At 33.1% G+C, this 12,361-nt stretch overlaps 1 pseudogene; it reads right to left on the bottom strand.

Moving 5' to 3' along the window:
* Positions 1 to 11,103: 11,103 nt before the first annotated feature.
* On the bottom strand, positions 11,104 to 11,701 carry LOC124974165 (D-aminoacyl-tRNA deacylase 1-like; annotated as a pseudogene).
* Positions 11,702 to 12,361: the final 660 nt, after the last annotated feature.

The raw sequence follows: 12,361 nt of genomic DNA, 5'->3' as shown, positions 1-12,361 counted from the left end.
GACTGCTAGGAGGCTAAACAAACAGATGCCTATCACGTTACCAAGAAAGCAAACTATTTTGTGTTTCAATAAAAGATTTTAAGCCTACTAAAAAAACTAATTTTCTCTCAAACTGATAGGATACTTTCAAGAATTGAAAGCTTCATTCCTCCTAATTTTGATACCTTTTCAAAGCAAGATATAATCCTTTAGACAATAAGTTCACAATTTCCAGGTTGGGAAAACCATACACTTAGATGATGAACAAGGAAGTCTTACATTTTTAAAATAAGAATTTACTTACCTTTCCAAGTTTTTCTAATTTGATGTACATTTCTGATTTTTCAAGCTCCAATTCTGACTGCAAGCAGAACTATGATAAATTGAGTATTCTTAAAATTTCATCTCTTCCTGAACTTCTAAAACTCTCCAATTCTACAGTGTTTAAGAATAGAAACAGTTGGTTACACTCAAATTTTTGAACATATCTCAAGTTTGAAAATATAGTTGATGCTGGAATATTGAAAGGGTCAAAAGCATTGGTATTCATAATTGAAATAATCAACCTACCTTACATATGGATTGGATAATGGTCTGCTGTGAATGCCTTGTTTTATTTTAAGAACCCAAATTTTAAACTACCACAGACTTTGATTTTAAGATACTAAAGAATCTTATAAAATTACTATTTGATTTTCCTTTTAACAAAATCACAAAGTAGAAGGGCTGGGGATATAGCTCAGTTGGTACTGTGCTTGCCTTGCAAGCACAAGGCCCTAGGTTCAATCCCCAGTACCTCCCCAAAAATTCACAAAATAATTTTCTGACCAATCTTTAAATTCCCATGGAGACTTGAAACCAAAAAGATGCAATTTGTTTCAGGTTCTCCAATCAAAATACAATTAAAAAGAAAATCAATTTACATTCTACTATAGATCAGGAAACATGCAAACACAAAACCAGTAATTTAAGTCTCATTTTTCCCTCCTTAAAAGCTTTAAAAGTGAGTTCCTAAACCCTTTCTTTTAAACCTTAAACTCACTGCTTATTTTGTATGGAGTCAATAAATAGGTTATATGGAATATATCAAAATATGTCACAGAAACCCAATATGTCCAATATATATTTAAAAAAGAAAATGAAAAAAACAAAGTAAGCAACCTTAACATCAAAAATTTGGAAAAAATATAGACAGGTGGAAAATAGGAACTGAGAGAACAAAATTTAAAAAAATAGTAAACAGAAGTCAAGAATATGAATTTCCTTAAAATTGTTTTCTAGTATCCCTTTGCAACAGAAGATACAGTAATAATCTAAAAAAGATTCACTATTGCAGAAGATGCTAATGTCCTTCAATAAAAAGCTAGTGAAAGGAAATAATGCAAAACTTCAGTTTTCATAGGTATATAAATCACATTAAATTATTAAAATATTGCATTGTACTCCAACCCTAGAGAATCAAATTTGTAATTTTTCTGGAGCTGTCAAATAAAATAAAACTGATTCCTGATTATTAGACTTGGCATCACTTACTACTTTAGACAAAACAATAAATTTTCCAAAGATGAATGGACAAAGGTAGAAGAGGTCCCTCAAAAGAACTACTTTTATTCTTTTGTTACAATAACAAATACCAAGTAAAAATTATGTAGAAAACTGCAGGTCCAACTAAGAAGTGCTTAATTCAAATCTGTTAAACTAAAACTCTAGTCATAGGTAGTATATTACTACATCACTGAAGAACTGCTTCTGTTTGCTTTTATTGTTACCTTTTCACTTTATGTATATGATGTTTTTCATAAAAAAAATTAAATTAGAAGAATAAAGTTTTAGAACCATCATACACTGCCTACCCAGGTATTGTCTTGTATGTAACTTATTATTTACTAAGTTCTTGCTTTTTACTACCAATAGCTGTGCAGAATAATGAAGCAAAACTACAAGATACAACAATTTCCATAAACAAATTTTTACTTCGGTATGGAAAATCTGGCTGACAGCCCACTTTCTAGTACATGATAGCCTGATTCCAATAATTTTTCACTTTATATAAAAAGTGAGGTTTACAAGGTTAACAAACTATGATAAAATGACATTATTTTCTTATACTTATCTGTGGACTTCAGATGTTTAAACTTACAAACAGGGAACCACTGCACTTTCAAGTTAAATTTAAAGTTTCGAGTCATCTTTACTGAGGGAAAATAACATTACTCTGAAAAGAAACACAAGCCAATATGAACAAAACAATGAGTATTCATGAAAAAAATATATATAAAGTCACTGCCTATAACAAAAAGAAGTACAGAAGAAGACACGACTGCAGTCTAGAAACCTTTTCTTCTCAGTAGTAGGGAAATTTTCTTACTCATTCCTGTATCTTAAGTGAATACTAGAATGCCCTTAACATGAAGTACACTGTGATCTAGTGGTGATCATGACAAAAACAATGGAGTTTGCGTTAAAGATTACACCAGTGGAAAAAAAATAGGTTACATAAGTGTATTGACTAAAAATTAATGGTTTGAAAGATTAAAAGCTACTATATAGTGTAAGGAATAACTTGGAAAGGATACATGAAAGATTTCAGACTACAAAGAACAACTCTAGAGAATAAAATTTAATGACCTTAGAATATACAGAAAAAAAATTTTTAAAGTAACCAGTTGGCAAAAATTAACTGTATTTCAGCTAGTAGAGGGGATTGTGAATGTTCTTAACACAAAGAAATAATGAATATTTAAGGTGATAGATATGCCAGTTAATCTCATCTGATTAGCACACATTTATACTTGTATTGAAATGTCAAAATGCCAAATAAATCTGTAAAATTATGTGACAATTAAAAATAAATTTATAAATACAAAGAAAAACATAATTTGCAAACTGTAATTATGAAGTCAAATTTGAATAATCAGTCTCTAATATAAACAGCACTACTGAATTCCACCCATGAAAGAAAGTGGAGAATGCAAACAAAAGGCAGTTACTTTAGTGAACTATCAGATCCTAATTCAAAGAGTAAAGCACACTGCAATATCCCCCCATTTTAATAATTTCCAACCATAAGGATTTAATGATCACAACTGAATAGTAATTACTATAATTAATAAATTTTTAAATGGCATATTTAGAAAACTTTGCATTTTTATCTGCTGAACACAAGATTAACAATAGATATAATCACTAGATTATTTACATGCTCTCCAGTGGAAATTATTCAGAGGACAGAAGACAAAACTCATTTATTTAATATTTACCAAGCACAATGTTAGGTGCTGAGCATACAGTGAAGACAGACATGATCCCGCTTTCATGAGTTCAAAATCTAGAATGAGTTGCACATTATTTTGAATATTTTAAACTTTTAAAAGTTGCATAAAAAAAGAAATACCTAAAAAAAGTATAGTGAACTTTATATTTTAATATAATATATAAACTCTCTTAATTCTGCTTTCCAGACAAAAGACGATCAATTTCCTGATAGTTCATTGTTCTAAAAAAATACTTCAATTTTGACAGCCCAAGCAAATTCCTATTCAGATAGCTTTAACAGCAAAAGCACATGAACACTAAAAATATACATACATAAGATAAATTACAACTTGTAATAGTTACTCCTATAATTCAGTGTCCTGTGTAAGCAGTAGCAAGAGTAAAAGGAGAGTTCTAGCTGGGTTTGTTTCTAGCAACATAATTCATGCATCACAGTCATGAAACTGTATTAATAAGCTGGAGATGCATTTCCAATTTAGCTTTAGAACAAGTGAAGATATGCTGAGGATCTACAGGTGCAATGTTAAAGGTAAGTACATACTGAAATACACTGTGGACAACAGGAGGTTACTTCAAACCCATTTCCCTCCCTGTGAGAATTATTGAATTGCTGTTTGACAGCGATGGGTTTTACTCCTTGACATGTGGGGACAGAAGAGACTGAAAACCTCAATTTTATTGGCCATTTGTTTCTTACAAAAATTATCAGTATAGGGATGAGAAATCCACACAGTGGGAAGAAATAAGCACTTCTAATGTGCTACTCTATAATTTAATATAATGACACAAATGTTCATATATAGATTTTCATTCTATTGATGTTACACTTTAAAAGTCTCCTAAAACTTGTACTGGATATGCCATTATTGGAAATGCAACAAAACTGAGATGAATCCTCACTATCAGCATATAAGGTTTCCCATTAGTTTAATATTTAACTGTGTTAAGAGAATACTTCATTTATTATAAGCCATATATAAGTATTACATAGCACTTCCCAATCCATCAACTAGTATCTTTAATATGAGACAAGATTACTAAATAAAACATCGTATCCTGGATGGGATTCTGGGACAAAAATGATTGGTGGTAAAAAGCTAGTGAAATCTGAATAAAATATGGAGTTTACTAAATAGTAATGTACCAATATTGGTTCCTTAGTTGTACAAAATATATTAAAGTAACCTTCTACTAATAATAGGAATAACTGGGTATGTAGTAAAATCACTGTATTATCTTTGTAATTTCTCTGCTAATCTAAAATTAAAAGTTTATTTAAATGGAAAGTCAATGGGAAGGATGAAGTTAAGAAAAGGAGACTGAATACAAAAGAGTTTATAGGTATAACAGATATTTCAATAACCCTGAGCAGATGAGATGGGAAAAAATGGCAACAAGATTGAAAAGAAGAGAGTAAGTGCAGACAGATTTTCAAGACTGTTATTCAGAAAATGGGGAGTTTCAGGTTTACAGCATTTGTTTTTTCTATTATGCAGAAGAGATTAACTCCTTGGTTCCAGTAAGACAGTGCTAAATGCAAAAATGAGGTCCACTTGAGGTAGATGACCATGGATTTATAGTAGATTCCATCATCATTTCCTGTCACTCCCTCCAGCAAAAATTAATTCTAGGATTCTTTTTCTTAATTCCCATCTAAGATGTAGGGTATGTTATACACGGAAATTTGAACTCTTTATACATGTGAAGAATATTTGTTTTTACCCAACTGCTTTCCACCCATTCCTAACCTCATCCTTGGTCTTTATACATAAAGTCTAAGGTTCAGATTTCTATATTGAAGAATAGACCTTGCTGAGGAAAAAAATCTAATTCTAGATACAATGAACACAGCATCTATGTGAACTTGAATCCTAAGCATAGTGAAAATTAATTTTCTTTTCCAATCCCTTTTACCCTAGTCCATTCTTTTGCCTACTTCCCACCTTCAAATATAAACACAAGGTAAAGATTTTTCATTTTGAAGAATAAGTTTTGAATATATATTAAAAATAATCTGCTTAGTAATGTTAATGATAACAAAAGGAATACATGGACAGAAACCAAAATATAGCTGGCATGATTAATCTGAAACTTATAAGCCATTTCAAAATCAAAAAACATGGGAAATAAATAGGAACAGACAACAATAGTAAAAACCCCAATCACTACACATTCATAAGAGGGTTTCAAGTAGACTGCAAGAGACAACTCTTTTTAAATAACAGGTTTAAGAACTGCATGGTAAGGGTTGGAGACAGAGTTCATTGGTAGAGCAATTACTTAGTATGCTGGAGACCCTGGGTTTGATAACCCCCCAAAAAAGTTATCGCATGCTATTAAATCATTCTTTACGTCCCAATCAGAACATAATTCAGAATCCATCTACGTATAAATCTTTTATAAAAATTGACAGCTAAAGAAAACCTTTGACCAGAAAATAAAAGTGACAAAATATATTTTAAAATATTTTAAGCAGTGATGTGCAAAACTATGATAATCACAGACATGTACCAAAATCAAGTTGGTTACACTTTGTCAATATGTTCAGAGTGTATACAGAATAAAGTATTTATACATTTTAGAATATCTAAACAGAAGCTTTTGTGAATTAAAAAAAATCCCATTATATAATATATGGAAAGGAGAAAAACAACTGTGAAAACCACAGAAGTCATCATCAATATTTCCTCCCTCAGACAAAAAGTTCAGCTAGGTACCAGGTCCTGTCTATTTTCTCTCAGCATGTGTTCTACTTTCTATTTCTACAGGATGGCCACACTATCCCTAATTTTGAATAAATTCCTAATTCATCTACATGCCTCTTGTCTGTCTCTTCCTCTAGTTCATTGCCTCTACTTTTCCTGAAGCTATTATTTGGAAGAAAAATGTGATCATGTCAGCACTTGTTTAAATAAACACTTTTAATTACATGGGATGTTCAGACTCCTTGACTTGATATCTCATGCTTTTTATAATCTGGTTTATTCTATCCTTTCAAGTCCTATTTTTAAAATAAATTATTATATAGTGACCCTTCTTATTTGTTACAATTTCCTTAATATAACATACACATTCTTATCTCTGGGTTTATTACATGAAATTTCCTCTGTTGGAATGCTCTTCATTCATAGACTCATTTTCAAATTGACAAATTCCTACCCATCTTTCAAGGACCATCTCAAGTGCTTCCTTCTCTGAAGACTTGTGATTTGCAGACCACTTGTTGCCCAATTTATTCATTACAACACTTTATATGTATCTCTAGTAGAGGACTCTAGTCACCCAATAGACAATATGCAATCACCTGAACTTATGTCAAATATCGAAGTGCACCAGGAAAAGCTGTCCTTTCAATAAAAAGTGCTACATTCTAGAAGATGTTTATAAGACATAAAACTGACAAAGTTCCTTTATGTAGCATGTAAAGAATTCCTATAAATCAGTAAGGAAAAGGTAGAAAAGCCAGTAGAAAATAGACAACAGATTTGGGCAATTAATCTACAAAAGAGGATAGCTAAGTGACCAACAAACATATTTAAAAGTCTTCAACTTAGACAATGAAATGCAAAATAAAATCAAAGTGAGACCAAGATTTTACCAGAAAAGTTAAAATTAAAAAAGAATAAGTGTCAAAAATGGGCAAGAAGACCAATCACAAATATCATACATTGATGTTGGAAGTATAAATGAGCACAACTACTTTGGAAAACGGTTTTTATATTTTCTAGGAATGCTGAAAAATTGTGTGTATAAATACACACAATATTTGATCCAATAATTCTGTGAAGTGCTTACATATGTAAGCACAAAACATCTGAACATGAAGTATCCAAATGAATCTCAAAGAGATAGAACAGAAATAGATAGAACACTATTTTCTGAAGAGGACTTTGCTAATGCCCTCTAGAATGATGTCAGTCTAGATTTCTGGAATTTTAGAAAATCACTTTTCCTCAACAGGAAACAAAAATGAATATTCTGTAGAACACAGAATACTATGATTAATGCGTATTTGCCTTGGAATAGTAATTAGGAAAAGGAAAATATTCAGAATACAACTCATTAATATAATTATAACAGCTCTCTTACAGGTGTCATTTACCTTCATGAAATTTTTCAAATTGTTGTATTTGCTTGATATTTGTGTGTGTGTGTGTGTGTGTGTGTGTGTTTGTATTTATATACAAAAACACACATACAAAGGTATATTTATATATTTTTAAAGTGTTACCCCCATTGAGATCCATCTATGTTTATGATTTCTGAGACAAACACCTGTCGGTGACTGGACTTCATCAGATGACTTCCAGAAGATTGGTCACTCTCAACATCTGATCCCATTTTTAGATATTTGTAATCAATATCTGTTTCAGAAAAGGACACAATATTTAAAACTTAATGAATATTTATTTTATCCTACTATGTTATCATTATCATTGCAGGTAAAATATAGACAACAAACATACAGAGCATTATGGTCTTTTATAGTTGAGTATATATGTGTGCAGTTAAGAGATCAAAATATTAACTCAAAGCCCTGACCTGTAGTGTTTTGATTTCCTCCATAGCAGACTTCATGCGACCAACATGACACTGAATGTGTAACAATGGGAAGAACATGCAGTAGCACATCATTAAATGGTACTTTGTAATAAATATACCACAGAAGTAACTCTTATCACAGAGATAACAATAGTAAAGGCACTAGAACAATCAGAAATAATAACTTGCATATTCATTGCTCTTGTGTTTGAATTTATCTTAATTATAAGTTTATGTAATTAAAAAGTAATAATAGCCAAGTTTAACAGGCAAAATTACTGAAAATTTAAGAATCATCTCTCATTTTGAGCTGACTGCAGCACACCATTCTGTAGGGTCACACCTAAACAAGTAAAGACTATACACATTACCCACAGATATAATCTGCATGAGTTCATATTTCCAAAATTCATGAAATGCATCAGAAAATAATCTGCCATGGCAAGAAAGAAGGCAAGCAGTAGAAAAAATGCTCAGAAACTTTAGTAAATATTATCTAATAAAACAATAAAATTGTTATGTTTAGCTGGGTGTGGTGGCACACACCTGTAATGCTGAGGCAGCAGGATGGTGAGTTCAAGTCAGTTTCAGCAAAAGCAAGACACTAAGAAATTCAGGGCAACCCTATCTCTAAAAAAATATAAAATAGGGCTGGGGATATTATCAGTGGTCAAGTGCCCCTGAGGTCAATCCTGGTACCCAAAAAAAAAATTCAAAAAAATTTGAATTATATTTAAAAACATAGCATGTTGCAAAAGTCAAATCAAACATGAATTAAAAAAAAAAAAAAACACCAGAGTTGTGGTTTTGGCTCAGTGGTAATATGTGCTCCCAGCACAAGTGAGGAACTTGGGTTCATTCCTTAGCACCACATTAAAAATAAAACAATAAAGGCATTGTGCTCATCTGTATCTAAAAAGTTTTTTGAAAATTTTAAAAATACCCCCAGAAATGATTAGGGAATTAGATATAAAATAAACAGAAACTTTCAGATATGTATTTTCCTGGATATTTAAAAGGACATAGTAAAAAGAGTAACAACTAAGGTGATAATCTAATTATTGTACTAGTCTATATTGATTATTTCAAGCGTTAATGAGGTATGATCTTAAATTAAGCACCACCCTAAGTTGCCAATCAGTTTGAAATTCTGCATGTCCTTCTTATGGGATTTGCGTCCTTTCTGATGAACAGGTATTCAAATATTACTTCTCTGTAGTGTCAACAATACCCTTTTTAGAACCTTCCATCTTTCTGATGTCCTTCCTACTCTTGTTTTTTTAACTGGTAAAGTGAAAGCAGATAATAAAAGCTGGCAGAACTACAACCTGACAACATGCATGTTTTACAATCAGAAAGTTAGAGAAAATAGACAAATAATCAAATTACTAAATCTGCTTCCATTTCTGGGCATTGCCATGATTGAGAGCCAAGGCTTCCTCCAGTAACACTGTGGGGTCTCCACAATGGGGGTTTTGTGAAAGACCCTGTGTACTGGTGGAGGGAAGAATGCATGCTCTGAGATGGTGGAGACCTGCTAGTCTTCACCACAGGCTCTGTGGTGCACAGTATTTGAAAATCATTCCATCACCAGCCCAAGATTCAGGATCACATGAGAAGGACTGAGAAAGCAAAGCCAAAGGAGAAAACAAAAGTTGTAACAGAGATCACTACACATAAACTCATGTTTCTGACTATTCATACAAAGCCAAAGAGTTAATTTCTATGAAAAATATTTAAAATATTTTACACTGGTTAATATCTACCCCTTTCTCATGTAAAAAAAAAATTAGTTGATAATCACAAAACTAATATAACCATTTTATCCATTAGTTGACTTTAACTATCTCAACAATGTTCACATCCACTCCTTCATGGATTAATTACCTAGTATATGCTTTATGATTAAGCATGTTATAGAATATAAAAGATATAATCCTTGCCTAAATGAACATATATTCCTATTGAGAGACAAATAGAAAAGTATGTCAATTAGTGAATTAAACAAAAGAACCTAAGCATAATTTATACGAAGATTATGAAATTACTGCCCCAAATTTGAGATTTTAATATAAAGAATCTTTAAACAATCACATGCCTATTACCAAGGAGAAACATTCATAAAATATAATGCTTTAAAGTTATTCAGGCCAGGTACATCAGTGCATGCCTGTAATCCCAGCAGTTCGAGGCTAAGGCAGAAGGATCACAAGTTTGAAGACAACCACAACAACCTAGTGAGGCTCTAAGTACAACAAGAACCTGTCTTTTAATGTCCCCATCTCAGTCTATCTTTCCTTCCAGTACTTTATTTTATTGTAAAACTTTTCCCAGTATCCATCATTGGAAGTTCTTTCAGTGGGCTCTGTCCCTTCAACAAAGGTCACTCACAGTTCTTCTTTGGTATTTCAAAACTTTTGACATTACAAGATGCTCCAGATTTGTCTTTTATTTTTTATCTTCTGCCCCAGTCCTAGAATCAGTCATTTCTCCAAGAAGGCCTGGTTCCTTTCACAGGAAAATAGCATCAGGAACCAAGTTCTAGGTGTGAGTTATGCTTATTGCTACTAAGTCACTGCTTCTAGGTCCTCTCAAGTTGCAAGAATAAGAAAATTTACATCCTATTGATGTTTGTTCTCAAAATCAAAACTGTACATTCACTGGTAAAAATAGGAAATATATATAGTTTGTTTTATATTCATTTGGCATTGTAGAGGTAAAATATAGGAAACATCTATAGTGTCTACATAGGACCAAAGGATTTTTTTAGATTTAATTAATATTTATTTTTAGAAAAAAGAAAAGATTTTCAAGATGCAAAGGTTTCACACAAGACATTATCATTGATGGTTATTCTCCTTATACCTTAACATGGGCCCTGTCTTATGAACTAGTGTTGGAAAGAACACAGACAGCACAGATGTATGGACAAGCAGAATTCACCACAGTGGATTGATGACCAATGACGTTGGATCAGCCTGTCCTAAAAGCAAGCCAAGACATGGTAGAAACCAGCAAAGCCTTTCTGTAGGGAGGGCATAGGTGTGTGCCTCTGCCATGCACACTGCCTCATCAGCAGTACCCACTGCCTTCACATCACAACAACAACAGAAAACACAATGGTCCTTGGGGTTTGTTTCTGTTCTTTGTTTTTCTTCTGTGTTTTTTGCAGGGCTACTTAGGTTCCCAATTTCTTATGTATATCTCTCTCTTCATTTTTCAGTTCCAAATTCTTAAGGCAGTGTAGATGCTTAGTATCTTAAATTTTTCAGGATCCAGATCTGCTCACAAGATCATGCACTAAGGCTATGGCTCCCACTCAGAGGACACATCACCCTCTGCCCCACTGCTGGTGCTGCAGTCTTCTTTTGGGGGGCATTTCTCTCTTTGCTTGATTCAGAAGGGCCCTTGGCTCTGGTCTTCTCTTTCCTCTGTTGCTGTTTCTCAAGTTTTGATAGCTGCTTTGTGTCTGAGGTAGAAGCAGCGCATTCCAGTTCCATGGTCACAGGCCCATCATTCTGAATATGTACCTGCATATAGGCACCAAACTTGCCATCTTTGATGAGCTCTGGCCTGTAAGTCTTTCAAAGCTGCTCCAGGAAGCTGTTGTCGAAGCCCATTGCCTGTTCTATGGGCATCATCAGGTGGAAGTCAGGCTTGTTGCCTATGAGGATGCACTGGAGGGTAAACTGGCTGACACACAGCACCCTGTACTGTTTATCCATCACACTCTTTGACCAGTGCTTACCACTTTCATCCTCAAACACATGCAAGTTCAAAATCCTTCAATTTGCTCCACCAGTGAAATACCCAGCAACACACAAATGCCATGTCCAATGGCACTTATCTGCTCCTCTCCAACTGTGAAGCTAACCCAGGTGATGCACTATGCCACGGTCTTCATGGTGGTGGCTGGGGCAAGTGGGGCAGCACCAGGCTCTGTCTGCTCTTGTGACTCAAAGGTTGACTCCACAGCCAGCGCCCTCTGCAGGTGACGTAGGATCAAGTTTTTACTAAATTATGCTGCATTCACACAATGAAATACCATACAGATCTTTAAAGACAAAAATCTTGTCTAGTTATGGCAAGAGCTCCAAAATAAAATCTGCATTTGTTTATATTTGCAAAGAGAAACACAAAAGATAAACACGATACTAAAAGTAATGTTTACATATAAAATATTACATATAATGTTACATATAAAAAAGTAATGAGATGTATAAAAATGTGGGGAGAAAACAAGGAGAGAGCAAAAGAGGAAATAACTTTTCTATTTCTCTATATAGTTGAATTTTATTGATTTTAAAATATATTTTTATTTCTAAAAATTATGTTTTTTTGTATTTTATTAATAGACAGTCTCACTGAGTTGCTCAGTGCCTGAATTTTGCTGAGGCAAGTCTTTAACTCATGATCCTCCTGCCTGAGTCTCCCAAGCTGCTGGGATTACAGGTGTGTACCACTGTGCCCAGCATTGTTAATTCTTTAAAAGAACTTAAAATGCTTACCAAAGTGGAAGAATATGAAAAGTTCAAATACTAAAGGGAAAAAATTCATTTCTGAA

Source organism: Sciurus carolinensis, unplaced genomic scaffold (genome assembly GCF_902686445.1).
Source record: "Sciurus carolinensis unplaced genomic scaffold, mSciCar1.2, whole genome shotgun sequence".
NCBI classification, from domain to species: domain Eukaryota; kingdom Metazoa; phylum Chordata; class Mammalia; order Rodentia; family Sciuridae; genus Sciurus; species Sciurus carolinensis.
The sequence above is the reverse complement of the archived record's forward strand: the minus strand, read 5'-3'. Positions and strand labels throughout refer to the sequence as shown.